Source organism: Lutra lutra, chromosome 15 (assembly GCF_902655055.1).
Source record: "Lutra lutra chromosome 15, mLutLut1.2, whole genome shotgun sequence".
Lineage (NCBI taxonomy): Eukaryota > Metazoa > Chordata > Mammalia > Carnivora > Mustelidae > Lutra > Lutra lutra.
In genome coordinates, this window is record NC_062292.1 from 11,002,214 (window position 1) to 11,020,139 (window position 17,926).

At 41.7% G+C, this 17,926-nt stretch overlaps 1 protein-coding gene across 2 annotated transcripts in view; it reads right to left on the reverse strand.

The window, feature by feature from the left end:
* The window catches only part of SMYD3 (SET and MYND domain containing 3), a 703,294-nt gene that overhangs the window by 289,803 nt on the left and 395,565 nt on the right, over positions 1–17,926 (reverse strand). The gene's annotated exons all lie outside the window — the stretch shown is intronic.

The window sequence follows — 17,926 nt, forward strand, 5'->3', positions numbered from 1 at the left end:
GATGACTCTTCGGTGTCCTTCTATCCAGTCATTCTACAATTTAAGTACTAGGCACCTCATATGTTCTATGGTACTAGAGACTCACCAGTGAACAAAAGAACGTCTTCTGCTCATGAAGGTTATATTCTAGCTAAAGACAGGAAATGAAGGGAAATGAAGCCTCCCACGAAACCATCTCTGATCATTCTGGTCGACAGTGGTTTCTAGCTTCTCGGGGGTGCCAGAATACACCTTACATTGTGAACCGAGGTGAAAACAGAGGAGGGTCACATCATATATACGCTTCCAGATTAATGCACTCAGCTGGGAATCCTACAACACTTGCATTAAAGAGATGATGGGGCTGATCAGGTCTGAAAAGGGCCATAATTGCAGAAAGGATGTCTAAATGATTTTAAAGATTTTTCTGGCTTCTGGCAAAGAAGTAAAATATTGCTTGTATTTTTGGGACAATTTAAGGAATTTTCAAGAGAATTCTGACTGTTCTTGTTTTGTTTGTTTGTTTTTTACATTATGTGATAAATTTAAAACCTAATTTATTTCCCATCCCCACCTCCCAAGTAGACGCCAGTATGTTCTTTGTTTTTTTTCTCTAGTTGCATCATATGGGTAAGGAAGCAAAAACCACTTCTGTAAGTTTCTAAGTGGTTTAGACGCATGGAAGGCAGAAGCCATGCCTTGCCTGTCTTCATGGTGTCCACAACTACTGGCGGAGTCCCAGGCACATATGAAATGCTCAATAAACATGAGGTGAGTGAAAACTGATGGGGCTCAGCATATCACTTTATTCCAAAGTCTGGGCTCCAGTGAAGGAAGGAAGGAAGGAAGGAAGGAAGCAAACAAAACAGAAAAAACCCTAGATCGAGCAAATGAAATTTGTCTCATGACAGAATACACATTTCACATAAAATCATAAATGCTGATTTTTTTTTAAAGAATTACTTTTTATTTTATTTATTTATTTATTTTTAATTTTATTTTTTCATAAATGCTGATTTTAATTTTAAACAACCTTTGTCACTCACAGAAAGTGATCTCTAGGGAAGAGCAAATAAGAAAATGCATAATTTGTAAGGGGCAAAAGGCCTTAATTTCAGACCCTTTGGGGCAATTTGGGACACTGGGGCAGCACATGTCAGCTCTTGACCCTAAGTGGATCTGTTACTTTATCAACTCAGCTGTCAATGTCCTGAGTGGGGAGGCTTACCCTTTAGGAAAAGTCCTTACAGAAAGCTGGGGACCCGGGGGTGGGGGTGGCGCGGGGAGCACTATTCCTAACATAAGAGAAAGATTATCAAAAGTCTCTTCGTCTCATCACACAAGAGGGGGAAAGCCTCAAGGAGCCTTGAACTTTACTCCTTGTCCAAGTTTAGTGTACTGTTTTGTTACCTAACAAAACATTTTGTTTATCTTGTTTGTTATCTATGTCCCCCACTAGAATGTGAACTCCATAAGGGCAGATTTTTTTTTCTGTGTTTTTCACTGCTATCTCCCCAATATCTAGAATAATGCCAGATAAACAATAGGTGGTCAGTAGCAGCTGCTGAAGGGATGAAAGATCACCACTTAGAAGACAGAAGAGCCCATTTGTGCACTGCATGTGTATTTTCAAAGGGATAATTAGTGTCTGTCACTCAGAAACAAAACCATTCCGAGAGAAGTCCATCCCCAATGCAAATAAGTTACAAATTTGTTTGATTGCTATGAACTATAAAACAATGGGATCCACTAGAAAAAAATAAAGCATTTAACTCCTATGACCTTAGCTCTGAAGGAGAAACACCATTGAAGTACAGTGGGTTGGTTATCACTTGAGAAGAGTAGGTTACCCTTAAAAGCAGACATCGAAATCTAAACCCCGAGATCTTAAGGACATCTCTGCATTCAAGCAGACATTTTCCCCCACTCAGTGGGTATCTGCATATAAGTTACAAAGGATTATATCTCTTAGAAGCTATAAGTGCAGTTAAATATAGGACTGTTTTCTTCTTTCCCTAGCTTCTATCTTTTAATTACTAGTGTGCTGGCTCAGAATTGAATACATCTTTCCACTTCTAGAGAACATTTACAATAGACACACTTCTCTGAGATTGGCCTAAGGGCCAAACTGAGCTCCTGGATTTTAAAGAGCTCCCTTCACAAAGAATGAAAGCTCCAAATCAACACACAGCTGGTCTCGCTTACATTTCAGGAAAGTCACAACTATCAGCCCCTTCCTTTACTGGGTCCTCACTCCGACTCCTTGATTCTAGCAAATAAACAGGATACAAAACACAGACAAATGGCACAGTTTGGTGGTACCTGCTTAAGAACCACATAAGTAAGAATAAACCAGAGCCAAACAAAACAATATCCTTTCTTAGGAAAAACTGGGGAAAAAACTGTAAATTAGTCAAAAGGATAACTTCATGTCCTTTCAATGTCAGGCTAGATCACTAATAGGCCCATTCAAGGATTATGTAATAGTTTAGAATAATGTGCGTTTGTTTGGCTTACTGTTTATTTATCAGGATGCAATCTGTTATGTTATTTGCTAACTTAGAGATTCTTATCCATAGAGATGCAAAAGATTTTTCTGTGGGAGAAAGATAACCTCAAAGATCACAATTATACTGTCTGCAAAATAATAATAAATTTACTAATCTTACAACCTTATTCCAGCATTCTACAAGTGTGCCGTGTGTGCGTGTGTGTGTGTGTGTGTGTGTAGTCTCTGGAATTTGGGGGAACAAGGTTTAGTTCTGTTGATTCCCTTACTCATTAGTGAAATGAATTTATGATGGGCTCAAATTTGTATCTGTAAGAGAACCATATTTTTATATATTTTTTTGAAAATATAGTTTGATAACTAAAGTTTGGATATATTTTCTTCTTAGACTCTTACAGAGAGAGGAAGGGTGAATCGTTCTTGCTCTATCAGCAGCAACAAAAGAATGTAAATCAATTGCATTATTTATTCCTCAGCAGGCTGATTATTGATCTTACAGTAGCTACTCTTGAATTATTTACTTTAAAAATCTAGTAAAATAATCACAAGATATCAGTGATTATCTGTATTCTTTAGAGCACACTGTTTTATCTCTAAAGATGTACATTAATATTTTGTGGTTAGAGTACCCAGAAGACTACATAAACAAGAGTAAAATTGTTGCTAAATGCTGCAAATACTCGTGTTTTCTCTTAGCGCAGCGTTAAAGCTGAACAAAAATAAAGAATACCACACTTCCTATTTTTATTTTTTTAATTTTGTGTGTGTGTTTTAAGATTTTATTTATTTATTGAGAGAGAGAGAGCACGAGTCAGGGACAGAGGCAGAGGGAGAAGCAGGCTCTTCGAGCAGGAACCCTGACATGGGAATCGATCCCAGGACCCTAAGCTCATGAGCTGAGCTGAAGGCAGATGCTTAACCAACTGAGCCACCCAGGAGCCCCTTGTACTTTCTCTTTAAAAACCACTGGATTTCATCCTCCAGCAAAGGCACTGTTCTAACATCTGTAGTAACTTTTAAGTACTTCAATACAAAAGTATTCCAGTGTGATTTACGCATTTTAGTGTGTTTCCATTCACATCCTACTGGCATTACTTAGCATCTCAAGCACCAATGAGGAATTATTCCGGGAGTGGTTAGTGATTATCTGGCATGCTCTAATCATATGCCACAAAGTCAGAGGTAGCTATAAAAAGGTCTAAAATATCTTTGTCTCTGCCCAACCATAGAGGATTTGTTAATTTGCATTATACAGGATAGAAATGATCTTTTTTCCTTGGCAAAACAGTGAGTGTTTAAGATTTATGTGTGGAAAAAGTACTATATGGTTATCTTTGCTTTGAATGAACAGAGTACGGGAATCAAGCATGCCCACCGCTAGGAAAACCACAGGCTCTAATTCGCCTGCTAGAGTCCCAGTCCTCACCGATTACCCCAGGATAATTTTAATAGCTCCCTCTTTCATTCTCCAAAGTATTCTGATTTGGGCAATAATGTATATGGATGCCCTTCCACAGCATACCCTACTGAAAGGCCCCATATTTAACAGTTAATGAAAACTGTACGACCTTCTGGCAATCGATGGCAACAACCCTAGAGCTGAATCCTGAAGCCAAAATACGAGCACATCCACTTCAAGTGAGTGACTCCTTGGGAGGCACTTGTTGGAATACCTACACGGACAAAGAATAGGTTGTGACAGGTTTTGCCCCTGATGGATAATAAATGTTTGTATTCATGCATGATGCAGTCAGAGCCTCACTTTCCTTACAATGCGCTGCCCACAACGGGGCTTGTAGGTGACAAGGTCTTCGGTTCTCACCTGCCTCGAACTACGGGAGGCTACAGACATATTTTCTAAACAATCAGTAACAAATACATTTGCTCAGGTCGGTCTGCAGAAGACGTCCACCTCAAGGACACCGTGAAGTTCGTCACTGTGCACGAACCTCTGAAAGCCACGGACACGAAGCTGAGTGACAAAAAATTATACATGAGGGGACTGTACATCTACAAAATAGTGCCATGAGGAAGGCAGGAAATGCTTGGGCCCCTGAGACAACAACATGACAAGGACAAACAAAATGAATGAAACAGAGTTGACCCTTGAGCGGGGCTGAGGCACTGGCCCCCGCACAGTTGAAAATCCACACGTAACTACTGATTCCCCAGTAACTTAGACACCAATTGCCTGTTCTGGACTGGAAGTCTTACCAATAACATAAAAAGTCAGTGAACACAAATCTTGTATGTACTATGTATTCTATACTGTGTTCTTATAATAAAGGAAGCTACAGAAAATAAAACGTTATGAAGAAAATAATCAGGAAGAGAAAACACATTCGCAGTATTGTAATATATTTATTGAATAAATTCCGTGTGTAAGTGGACCCGGGCAGTTCACTCCCATGGTGTTCGAGGGTCAACTGTATCTTACCAACCTCAACTCTTGGAATGAAATCAACCTCTGAGTTGAAAATCTTGTGATGATCTGGATAATGGCAGACTTGAATACAGCATTACTGATAAAGAGCAGAAATACCAAGAATGCTCATCAAAGATCTTCAAAGGAAATGTGGTTTTATTCCACAAAGGCCCAGACCAGGTTTCCCTCTCCTTCCCTTACCCAGCTGGAGAACATGATCATAGCAGAGCCAACGATGCCACTGGCTCACTTCTCTTTATCAAATCTACAACTCCGTGTGCCTATTTCCAGACCCACCATGTCATTCTTGTTGTAAGAGAATAAGCATCTCTTGCTACTTTTTATTACTAGTTCAGCGCCCATCTTCTAACACTAGGCTATAGGCTCTAACCTCAGAGATATTGAGGGTCCATTTCCAGACCACCACAATAAAGCGCATAGGACAACAAAGTGAGTCAAATGAATTTCTGGGTATCCCATTGCATATATAAGTTATGTTTACACTATACTGTGGCCCATTAAGTGTGCAACAGTGTTATATCTAAAAAACAATAAGCATATCTTAATTTTTAAAAACTCTATTGCTAAAAAATACTAACCATCATCTGAGCTTTCAGGGAATCATAATCACTGATCACAGATCAACATCACAAAAGGAATAATGAAAAAGTCTGAAATACCAAATCACCAAATTGTGACACAGAGACATGAAGTGAACAAATGCTGTTAGAAAAATGGTGTCAGTGGACTTGGCCAACACAGGGTTGCCACAAACCTTCAGTTTGTGGAAAAACAGTGTCCGCACAGCACAATAAAAGGAGGTAAGCCTGTGTAAGCTCCATGAAGTCTGGAGCACTGTCTCAATTAGTCATCACCGTAACCCTGGGTTCTAGCACGTTTGGCATGTACTAGTCAGCCAGTAAGTACTTGTTAAATGAGTAAATAAAAGAAAGACTTCCTGGCTTCTCCTCTGGACTTCAAGAACTGCTTTTCTCCTTTTGAAAGCCATGACAAGAAACATATCTCAGAAGCAGAGGCTCTTCTAAAAGCTACAGGAGGAAAAAGTTTGGGCATTTGTTTTCCTTGGCACCCATGGTACTTTGCTCAAAATAAGCAACGTGTTCCATACTTTTACCTACTGCCACATCAAGTCTGTTTGCAAACAGGACATGACTGCACCTGCCTGTGCATCCTGAGTTTAATTTTTATTATAAAAAACTCTCAATCTGGCAAAGTAGGATTTCAACACTGCCATGATTAAAGGTTAAATAAATAGCAATGATAAGGTCCATTCTGGATCCGGCACGAAGATTTAAACGGAAGCCCATCCCTTAGCACCTACCACCTGTTAATCAAAACAGTATCCCATTCTAACTGACTAGACTTACACCAAATGTTTAAATTTAAATTTATTTTTTTAAGATCTTATTTTTATTTGAGAGCGAGCGAGCGCGCGCACGCTAGCAGGGGGAGGAGCAGTGGTAGAGGAAGAAGCAGAGTCAAGCAGACTAAGTGCTGAGCACAGAGGCCGACACAGGGCTCCATCCAATGACCCCAAGGTCAAGACCAGAGTCTGGTGTTCAACCGACTGAGCCACCCAGGCAACCCTAAATCTAAATTTAAATAAAGTAGCATTTCTTATCTGTTCTGTATACTGACTTTCTAACTAAGCTCTCATCAGAAAAGAAAACCATGGGGTCAGAAGAATAAACGCCATGCTCTTGCTCCATTACAGATCCCTCTGATTCAGGAGCTGATTTAATTTCTGCCACATCCAGAGCAGACTCTCCCCAACTAAGGGAGGAGCCCTGCAGATTCTCAGCATCTGACAAAGCCCGGAACTGCCACAGAAATATAACCCATGTAACAAACACAGACACACACGCACACATGTTCCTACAGAGTTCTCAATTTCTTGTGCCTTCTGGCTTAAAAATTGAGAGAAATGAGAAAAGTTCCACAAAGCAGTTCATTTAGTATTTTATTTTATTCAAGATTTAAGTCTGAGGAGATTGATAACTGCCTACTTTTGCTGTCAATAGAACATCCCAAAATGTTTTCTAAAATGAGCTTTCTATGGACCGTAATATGCTTCCTATACTGCATATCATTTTAATAATTTCAGAAAAGCTCATAATTGCTATAGAAGGTGGTCACGTTCATATCTACTTTATGAATATATACACGCATGTGCAAACATACTATGAACACATATGCTATATCTGGAAGGGTCTAAACCACATTGTTAGCTTCAGAGGCTTTGAACCTTTTGACTGTTCAGTGGGTAGATACTAACCGTATTTGAAATTTCAGTGCGTACAGATTACATTTCCCTAGTATATTCTTTCTTCTGTAACTAAAACATTAGGCACCAGGAGTCAGTTACATTTTCCACATCCATAAATAATATCTTATGATACTGTATTTCAGGATGCCTGGGCGGCTCAGTGGGTTAAGGCCTTTGCCTTCAGCTCAGGTCATGATCCCGGGGTCCTGGGATCCAGCCCCGCATTGGGCTCTCTGCTCAGCAGGGAGCCTGCTTCCCTTCCTCTGTCTCTGCCTGCCTCTCTGCCTACTTGCGATCTCTGCCTGTCAAATAAATAAATAAAATCTTAAAAATAAAAAAAGACTAAATCTTATAAAAAATGATACTGTATTTCCTAATATCTCTTTTAATTATAAACTTTAGATCCAGAGAATTATTATTCTATAAAGGATGCATATCTAACTCATCCATATTTCTAGCCAGTAGCCCTTAAACTGCTCCCAATCTCTCTCTCTTTTTTTTTTTTTTAGTTTTTATTTATTTATTTGACAGACAGAGATCACAAGTAGGCAGAGAGGCAGGCAGAGAGAGAGGGGGAAGCAGGCTCCCCGCTGAGCAGAGAGCCCGATGTGGGGCTCGATCCCAGGACCCTGAGATCATGACCTGATCCGAAGGCAGAGGCTTAATCCACTGAGCCACCCAGGCACCCCTGCTCCCGATTTCTTAAACTGTTCCTTTAAGACCTCCACAAAGGAGCACTTCTGGTCTTTATAAAACCTTCACCGAGGGGCGTGAGGGTGGCTCGGCGAGTAGGTTAAGCCTCTGCCTTCCGCTCAGGTCATGATCTCAGGGTCCTGGGATTGAGCCCTGCATCGGGCTCTCTGCTCAGCGGGGAGCCTGCTTCCCCCTCTCTCACTGCCTGCTGCTCTGCCTACTTGTGATCTCTCTCTCTCTCTCAAATAAATAAATAAAATCTTAAAAAAAAAACCCTTCACCGAAGTTCACTGAAGTTAATCAGCTTCCAAAAATATCTCCTTCCCCTGATCATGGTTTACATCACCGATCTCTTTTGTACACCCATGAAACCAGGTTTCTGTTCAACCAAGGCTCTTGCAGAAAACTGCCCCTTCATTTTATTTTATTTTTTTTTAAGATTTATTTATTTGAGAGAGTGAGCAAGCAGGGAGAGGGGCAGGGAGAGAGAGACAGGCAGACTCCCTGCTGAGCATGGAGTCAGACACGGGGTTTGATCCAGGATCCTGAGATCATGACCCGAGCAGAAATCAAGAGTCAGACACTTAACCACAGAGCTACCCAGGCACCCCTGCGCCTTCAGCATAACAAAGGAGATGAGGCAGACACACTGAAGGCCCTGATCCCACTCCCAATGCCAGGCACACATACATACAATATTGCCTCAGCCTCCCAACGGCGCAGTTTCCATGATGCTGTTATTTAAGACCTACCTCTGGGATTAGTGCTTTTGTGTGGGGCAGGGGTGTCTGCACAGGGGAGACTGAGGGAAATGTGAGTAGGGAGAAATTTTCTTTCCAATTGCCAGAGGCCCAAACTCAAAAAATTTAGCCAGTTTTCTTTTTTTTTTTTCCCCCTGCTCTTTTCTCCCTTGGTCCTGTAAGGAGTTGCCCTCAGAGTCCATCTTTCAGTCTACTATTGTTAGAGAAGGAGCTACCGGGGCACCTTACTGGTCCAGTCAGTTAAGTACCCGACTCTTGCTTTAGATTCAGGTCGTGACCTAGAGGTCGTGAGATCGAGGTTCGAGTTAGGCTCTGGGTTCAGTACAGAGTCTGCTTCTTCTTCTCCCTCTGCTTTTCACCGCCAACCCCCAACTCACACATTCTCTCTCTCTCTCTCTCTTGCTCTCTCTAATAAGCAAATAAAATTAAACAAAAAAAGACAAGGAATTATTTTTCCATCAAAGAAACGGTGAAACTATTTTGAATCCAGGCTTAAACTTATTAATTAAATAAGTAAATATTATAGTAAAAAAAAAGAAAAAAGGTAGAAAAATTCTACAGATATATACCAATGGCTAAACTGACCAACATGTAAGCTTTTTCATGAGCACTTAATGTGTCCCAAATGGGAGAGAAGCCACGTCTAGGATAACAGTGAATGTAATCACACACCGGAGCGACTCTCTTCTACCCAGCCCCTAGGTGACACGGCACTCAGGCGATCAATGACACCCGGGAAACAGAGTATGGCATGCTCTTTCAGAACAAAACCCCGATGTCAGCCAAGAACTGAAATCAGTTCTGGGCTCACACTGTGAAATGTGCTTTAAATTCACCTGTGGTTGTTTTCTCCAGTGGTCAAGGAGAATATGCTACTGATTTGTGCTTTGGCATTTCTATGGGGCACTGACAGGCAGCTTTTTTTAAACACATACTTGAGTGATTTCGACAAAGCTCTCTGTGTGACTGCAGCTTCACTAGAAATCCTAACAGTGCTTGGAAAAGTATGTACTCGCTAAGTTAAATAAAGGGCCAACAGGCATGAGTAATTAGCTTGGTGCTAACTCGACATCAGGAATATTAATTACGTGCTTCAAATGTTACCTTTATCTTCACTTTCTAATGATACTTATATAAGCATTGATCTTCATAATACCTGTAACCTTTCTATGGGGTGTGGAGGACAGGACACAGAAGAAAATAGGTTTCCTAACCAAGTTATCACTGTTCTATACCAGCAAAGCTGGTAGTAATCACAGTAACAGAAAAATCTGGATACTTGCTCTACTCATTTAATAAAATTTTTCCTTTAAAAGCACATGTAGCTTTTCCTCAACTATATTATACAAAAGTCTGTCCTAATTACACATGTTATCCATTCAAATGTTACTTCAAGCATAAACAGTCAGTTGAGATTAAAGGTCATGTGTGATATTATACCTATGATAAAATAGGACTAATTATGATGCATAACAGTGGGGTTAATCTTACTTTTGGGGGGCTGGGATCATTGTAACTGGTTTCTTCCAAAAGAAAAAATGCTGAAATGGCTTCAAAATTTTTACTTTCATTTTTATGGCACAGTGCAAACTTCAACTGCTGTTTAGAATTACCCAAGACCTATCAGATAAGAGTAAACCACTGGACAACCAGGAATAAACACATTTCTACTTCTTGGAAAACAACCCTATACATTAAAAATTTGAAGGTTCTACACTAGAAACCAGTATCTTTGAGCAATAATTTTCCAGTTTACTTTTTTAATTCCAACAGAGGATAAAATTCTAAAATAGTATCTGCTTATCTGGATAAATTTAAAATATAAAGAAATCTGATTTATTGGCATGCCCCTCCCTTCCTACTCCCCAGCTTTTTTTCTTTTAAAGGAGAAACACAATCTATATAAATAACCAATTTACTTCAAGTTTCTGTGGTGTGTGCTCTACCATCCCACAGACCTTCCCCATCCGGACAGGGGCACGCCTGTGACAAACACCAAAACCCAACGACCACTGGGAAGGGAGGTTCCAACAAGTCAGGAAAGAACATACCAGGGAGAGTGCAGTGTTCTCATTACAGAGACTTCTCCAAGCCCTCTCTCAAAGGAACAACTGTGGGAAAGACCCCTAGGATTATGCAGTGGTTTTAATATTCACGTTGTTTCTGGCCATGGGAAAATGCCACCGTAAAGCTGTTGATAATCTTACACCGCAACTGATGAGGAGAAAGAGACCTCATGGGCCACGCTCTGAGCCACGGGCCTTCCATCCCCCACAACCCTGAATCCCCTCACCAACTCTATGAAGGAGGCCCAGCCATCTGGCCGAGGCAGCCTCGACTAGGTCACGTAACTTCCCTGAGCTTGCGTGGTGAGAAACGACATGGTGAGGACTGCAAGGCCCATCCTTCTTTCTGCTCACCTCACAACACTGCATCAGTCACAGCTCACATCATTATGACTCAGAGTGGATGTCTGGATACTTTGTGCTTCCCCAGACAGAACTTCTAGAGAGTGTCTTCACTCCCACAGTCTATAACTTTCCACACTTTCAGATACCTTTGGGTTATAGTTCAAAGACTCATCCTTCAAGGCCCAGGCAGATACACAAAGGTCCAGAGTAATTGTTTTTTTCTTTTTTGTTTTTTAAGTAGGCTCCATGCCCAGTGTGGGGCCAACGTGGGACCTGAGATCAAGACCTGAGTTGAGGTTAAGTGTCAGATGCTTAACTGACTGAGCCACCCAGGCACCCCTTGTTTTTTCTTCATTTTTTAAAGAAGATTTTATTTATTTATTTGAAAGAGAGAGTGTGTGAGAGAGAGAGCATGAGTGGGGGGGCAGAAGCAGAGGGAGAAGCTGGCTCCCCGCTGAGCAGGGAGCCAGATGTGGGACTCGATCCCAGGACCCCAGGATCAGAAATGAGCCAAAGGCAGACACTTAACTGACTGAGCCACCCAGGCGTCCCTGTTCTTTGTTTTCTAAAACAGAACTTACTGAGGTAATTCTGGTGGTCTCTCAGGGCTTTCAAGTCATATACCACAGGAGACACACTTTGTTTCTCCAGAAATAGCAGAAATTCATATCCTAACAAACCTAAGACTCACAAAGGTTCCCATTTTTCATATCTAATCAACACCAAAATCTGCAGACTCTCGCGCGAGTGTTGTCTGATCTGGCTTCTCCTTGCCGCATTCAGCTTCCTGCCTTGCTTACGCCCTCCTCGTCCTTGGCCTTGGGAATATGCAGCAAGTGTCGGATTGGTGTGTCTCCACCCCTTCCCACCAGTGGCTCCTCCACACCATAGCTGATGATCCTCCCCTCGGGCACCATCCGCTCCAAACAGTCTTCTCTGGACCCTCAGACTGGACTAGGCACTCCTCCTCTGGCCTCCACAAACCCCTTGCACACATCACTGTATCACCTACGCACAGCACCATCATTTGTTTCCCTGACTCTTTCTCGAATAGACTTTCTTGTGGCTAGCACAAATATAACGTTATAGGTCTTTCCTTAACAGGAAGGAAAAATAAAAATAAAAACCTAAGTATGAGAATGTTGACGTTGGAGTAGAAGGAGGAATGACCCCATACTTATTTTGTGTCTCGTAGAGTTTTGCGGGCTTTAGCTATTTAATAGTTCATTTAACAAATAATCATTGAACTTACATCCTGCTAAGCACTAAAAGTACAGAAATGATTAAGACACAGGGCGGCTCAGCTGGTTAAGCATCTGACTCTTGGTTTTGGCTCAGGTCATGGTCTCAGGATCCTGAGATCAAGCTCTGTGTCAGGCTCCACTATTAGTCTGGAACCTGTTTGTCCCCCTCCCTCCATCTTCCCACTGCTCAGCAATGTGATAAGAGGGTCCAATGAGCACACACAGCTATAAAATGATGAGGTAAGCACAGGTTCTATTAAACACAGACTGAGAAGACAAATCATGCCTAAAGATTTGGAGGAGACCAGCCAGATGCCTGAGCTGATGCCTGTCGCCTGGGTAGGAGTTCAGCAGCAGGAGGCACAAAGGAAGGGCAGCCCAGGCACCAAAGTCACCAGTCAAATCAAGTACAGCAGTTCTGGGGCCCTGATGTCCCCACTTTGCTCAAAATGACAGGAAACATCAACTTCACTCCCTCAGTGCATTACTTCCATATACCAGAACCAACAACACTCCTTTAAGATAAGCTGTTCACACAAAGGTAGCTTCTATCAGACCATGACGGAGGTACTATCTCCTCCATACTTAGTGGAAACTATATAAGATACTTTACCTTATGAATAGTGGAAAGGCAATTCCATGAGGACGGATTCACTAAAACTGGTGGGTGTCAAACACTAATTTCTCCAGAACTGAGATGTCAACAGAAGCATCTTCTGTTTAACAAACATACAAAACGTTAGAGGAAGAATGCGGACGAGCTTGCTGCTGAGCTTATAGACGCATTCATGCTTATCCCTCTTAGCTCAAGTGACTAGACCTTGCTTTGTGTCTAGAGCTTGCTTTCTTCAGTCAGCAAACCCCGAGCAAGCAGAATGGACAACCTGAAATGCTGTATCCTTAACTGCCCTTGTCAGGGGGCAGCTGAGGGCTCAGCAACTCTGTGGAGACAGTCTCTTATTACCCTCCTGTCCAGGCCTCTCTGCTGGCAAAGAGCACAACTGAATAAACAGAGAGATGAGATCTGCAATGCATCAGCACTAAGTCAATTACGACAGTGGGAAGAATGGGGATCTGAGGTCTAAATCTTTTAAACAGCAATCATCTTTGCTCCGCCTAAGAAATCTGGCAACCTCAGTCCACCATATTTATGGAAGTACTTTTTAGATTATCTGATTAGTACAAGTACTCCGGAGCAGGACCACAAAGACCCAGCCAGAATACACTGTCATCCTGAGCTCAGTCCCCACATGGGTTAATGAGAAACTACCAGCCTCGGAAGATCATGTATATGAAAAAGATACCAGAACCATCTTGTGTTGAACAAAAGGATTCATGGCTCTTACGGGTGTTTACCATCTCCATCCTACTTCCAATTACATGACAACACATCCAGTTTATGAGAAGAGACACTTACAATAACTGCCAAATGGTCTGCCCATCTTTTCAAAGGCCAGGAAATGATGGGCTCTCTGCGAGTGCATGAACAATTTCTTATCCAAGTCTTTGATTTCACATGTTCAATCCACTTCTCATACCAAATCCAGGAATCTAAAGCATTTCATAAGAACTAGGCATAGATACACAATCTACAGTTGCCCCCACAGGGCCTGTTACATGTTCTTCCATTACCAAGTATTCATTTCTTGAGTTCTTAAATATTTAGAAAATGTGCAAGATATGTGAAAGAGACAGTTTTTTGAACAAAGACTCAACACGCTGATGTCCTTATGTTTCTTTCTTCTAGAAATGGAATGCACTTCAACACATTCCCTTTAAATGCACTATTTTCCCAGTTTGTGGAAAGCACTGAGCAGAAGTTGGGAGTTGGTTGTAAACCTTGTTGATTCCCTGTGGTGCACCTCGCTCTGGGGGAACCCAGCTCCCTGAAGGGGCAGCAAAGGCAGCAAGTGCACAGCACACCGCAGGCTGCCTCTAGGATTCCAAGTCAGCTCACACAGGGTCCCAGGGAGCCTCTCCACTGCTGTCAGGCCATGGTTCTCTCTATGTAATAGAGGCCCCTCATACTTCCCAGCATGCATCTGCAAACCACACTGGCCTGACCCGAGTTAGTTGGAAAAGCAAAGGCTTCTGATTACTCCCATGTTGACAAGCAGACACATCTAAAAACCCCTTGTTCCTCTGTCCCAACATTTAATTGTAACTCCCTGCCTCTGCTCCCATCTCACCCCAGTTCCCAGCCAGTACTTCTCACTGGGAGGGTCTGTGCAAACTTGGGCAGTCCTCCCATTTTCGGCCCATATCGGATTTGACCATCCACCTCCTGACCTATCACACCAATAGGATGTGCAGAAATATTTAGGGTCTGAGACCTGCATCACTACGTTACACAACTGCATTACCTTTCTTAGTGATAAGCCTGATTTGAGCTGGTTTTCTTCAAAAACTTTATGCCTTTTTCCAGTACGCTTCTGTGATTAAAATTCTGCAGAGTGAGAAGCTTAGTTTCTACTACCTTTTACACAGAGCAGCTGGCACTAAGTTTTCCCCGCTTCCATCCCATCACCCTTACAATTTTCTTGTAGCATTTGCACCTTCTTTCTTTCTTCCTGTGTCTACTTATTTCTCAGTTATGATTAGACTTGTTTTTATATTTTATTTCGAGCAAAACTAAAAGTAAGATACAAATACATGCCTTCAAAAACTAATAAGCAATTGGGGGGAAACTATATCTACACATGTACCTGAACATACACTAATTCCAACTGTCCGTTGTAAGAGTGTAAATGGAGAACAAGAAAGAAGATGGGATTCATCCTCCAACGACTGACCTTCACATTCATCTACCTCTTGCATGCCAATGAGCCAATGAGTATATTTCAAATATTGGATCAATGTCAACCCAAGAAAGCTCTAAGTTAAAAGTCCTCTGCAAATTACTCGAGTTTTTCCAGGTATCCTGCCCAAGAACCCACTACGTTACAGGAGTTCATGAAGGTCCAGAAGCACTAACCATAGACTCTAGGAGAAAATATTTTATATCTTGGTATGTAAAAAGAGCCCACGACTTGAATATTTAAATGTTTAAAGCCAATGAATAAGGAACTACTGTTTTCTTTAAAAATACATCTTTTGGGCGTCTGGGTGACTCAGTGGGTTAAAGCCTCTGCCTTCGGCTCAGGTCATGATCTCAGGGTCTCAGGATCGAGTCCCGCATCGGGCTCTCTGCTCAGCAGGGAACCTGCTTCCCCTCCCTCTCTCTGCCTGCCTCTCTGCCTGTTTGTGATCTCTCTCTGACAAATAAATAAATAAAATCTTTTCAAAAAAATACATCGGGGCGCCTGGGTAGCTCAGTGGGTTAAAGCCTCTGCCTTCGGCTCAGGTCATGATCTCAGGGTCCTGGGATCGAGCCCCGCATCTGGCTCTCTGCTCAGCGGGGAGCCTGCTTCCTCCTCTCTCTCTCTCTCTGCCTGCTTCTCTGCCTACTTGTGATCTGTCAAATAAATAAATAAAATCTTTAAAAAAAAACACATCTTTTCAAAACTGTCCTGTCATGTTTTATTTCATTTGCAAAATAATTAAATTATAACAAAATATTAGAAAAGTTTTCATGTTAGGAGACTTACTTTGCCTTTACTGCCCCGAATTTACATTAAAAAACAAAATTATGTTCATCACTTAGAATAAGGCACTGTACTTCTTTAGATAGTAAGTTTCCCTTGCACTATTAAAATGGTTTTTCAATTTCTATACTCGGGGCACCTGGGTGGCTCAGTGGGTTTAGCCACTGCCTTCGGCTCAGGTCATGATCCCAGGGTCCTGGGATCGAGTCCCGCATCGGGCTCTCTGCTCAGCAGGGGGCCTGCTTCCCCCCCCGCCCCGGCCTGCCTCTCTGCCTACCTGTGATCTCTCTCTGTCAAATAAACAAATAAAATATTTTTAAAAAATAAAAAATAAAATAAAATTTCTATACTCAACTTTTCAGAAACACTATTATACTATAAAGATATGTATGTCTATCTGTATGTCTGTATATACAAACATGTACACACTTTAATCCTTTGATTAAAACATAAATATGTAATATAAACTTTATACATAAATATATGTTAAAACATTGAAAAGAAGTTCTAAAAATAACTAAAACGCCATTTTGCCCAACTATTTTCAGGCTGTCTCTAAGCAAAGAAGAGTGGAACTGGAGTCAACCGTCTAACCAGACTCAATCTTTGAATAATACGGAGACCTACAACAGTTTTCAACTAACAGGTTTGATCTGCTGGGTTTTATGGGACTGCTGAGTTGAGAATAAAAGGCCAGACAGCTGGCCCAGTGTGATTCGTCAGGAAACTGCCATCTACCTTCATCTGGCCAACAATCTGGAATTAAAAAGTGGCACCAAGAGGCAACCTGGGTGGCTCAGTTGGTTAAGCATCTGACTTTGGCTCAGGTCACGATCTAGGGTCCTGGAATCCAGCCCTGTGTCATGCTTCGTGCTCAGTGCAAAGTCTGCTTGTCCCTCTCCCTCTGCCGCTACTCATGCTGTTTCTCTCTCAAATACATAAATAAAATCTTTAAAAAAAGAAAAGTGGCACCTAGTCTATGCTTATGGAAATATCTGATCAACTGTGTTTCAAGATCTTTACTGAACTGAAGGAGAATCTATATTCATCATTCACTGATTGATAAAGCGCCTTAAAAAGCATTGATGGAGCCTTTAGATCTAGGTCCAAAACAAGCACCTAAGACTTCCACAAAAAGTAGTTCTTGTCAAATCCTCGGGCCTGATAGGCAATTTTTTTCTTCAAAATCATATTCAATATGACCATTTATTTTGACACAAACAATCAGTCTGTCCCATGACCGGCTGTACAACAAACAGCATTCTCTAAGTTGGCAGAAAGGGACAGAAAAACTCAAGCACATCATCTGCACGTCTACGCCTCAGGGCAACAAGCTGACTTAGGGGCAACACCGACTACAGCAAAGCCCTCCGTCCAAGAGAAGCAAGGCCGCGCCTTCAAGAGGCCATGGAGCAGTCACGGAAACGGAGCGCTCCAGTCACCAGCATCCAGAATAACAGCTTGAAACTCAAAAAGATGTACAGAAAATCTAACCCCGATCTGGTTCAGTCCCAGGGGGACGAGAAAAGCTATTGTCTTCTATCAAACACTGACTCACTGACAATTGGAGGGAAAAAAAATACAAATTCCAACGATTATGAAGTTAATAATAATTTCATCGGCAGCAATATTCAGCAAGTTGATTAGATGATCGTAATGGGTGATTTAAAGCGAAAGGAAAAACACCCTTAGCATAATTTAATAAGAGCTTCAGACTGAAGCATATTCAAGGGGTTTCATGAAAGACCTTCTCATGGCCTTTTAATAGCTCTTTCCAATTCCAATTAACTTGTTAAATGCCAATTCTCACTACCTCATCAGAAATCTAAAGCCAGCCCTCTCTGATTAAATCACGAAATTATCGTTAGCAGCACAATGTCTGCTAAGTATTTATGGACGTGCCAGCGCAGATAAGCAGCTCGCAATTCTCCATGCCAAGAGAAAAGGAAAACTGGAGTGGGTAATTAAAAATAATACATTTTATTCATCTTTGGGAGGCTTGGAGTGACATTTACCTAACACACCACCCTTCC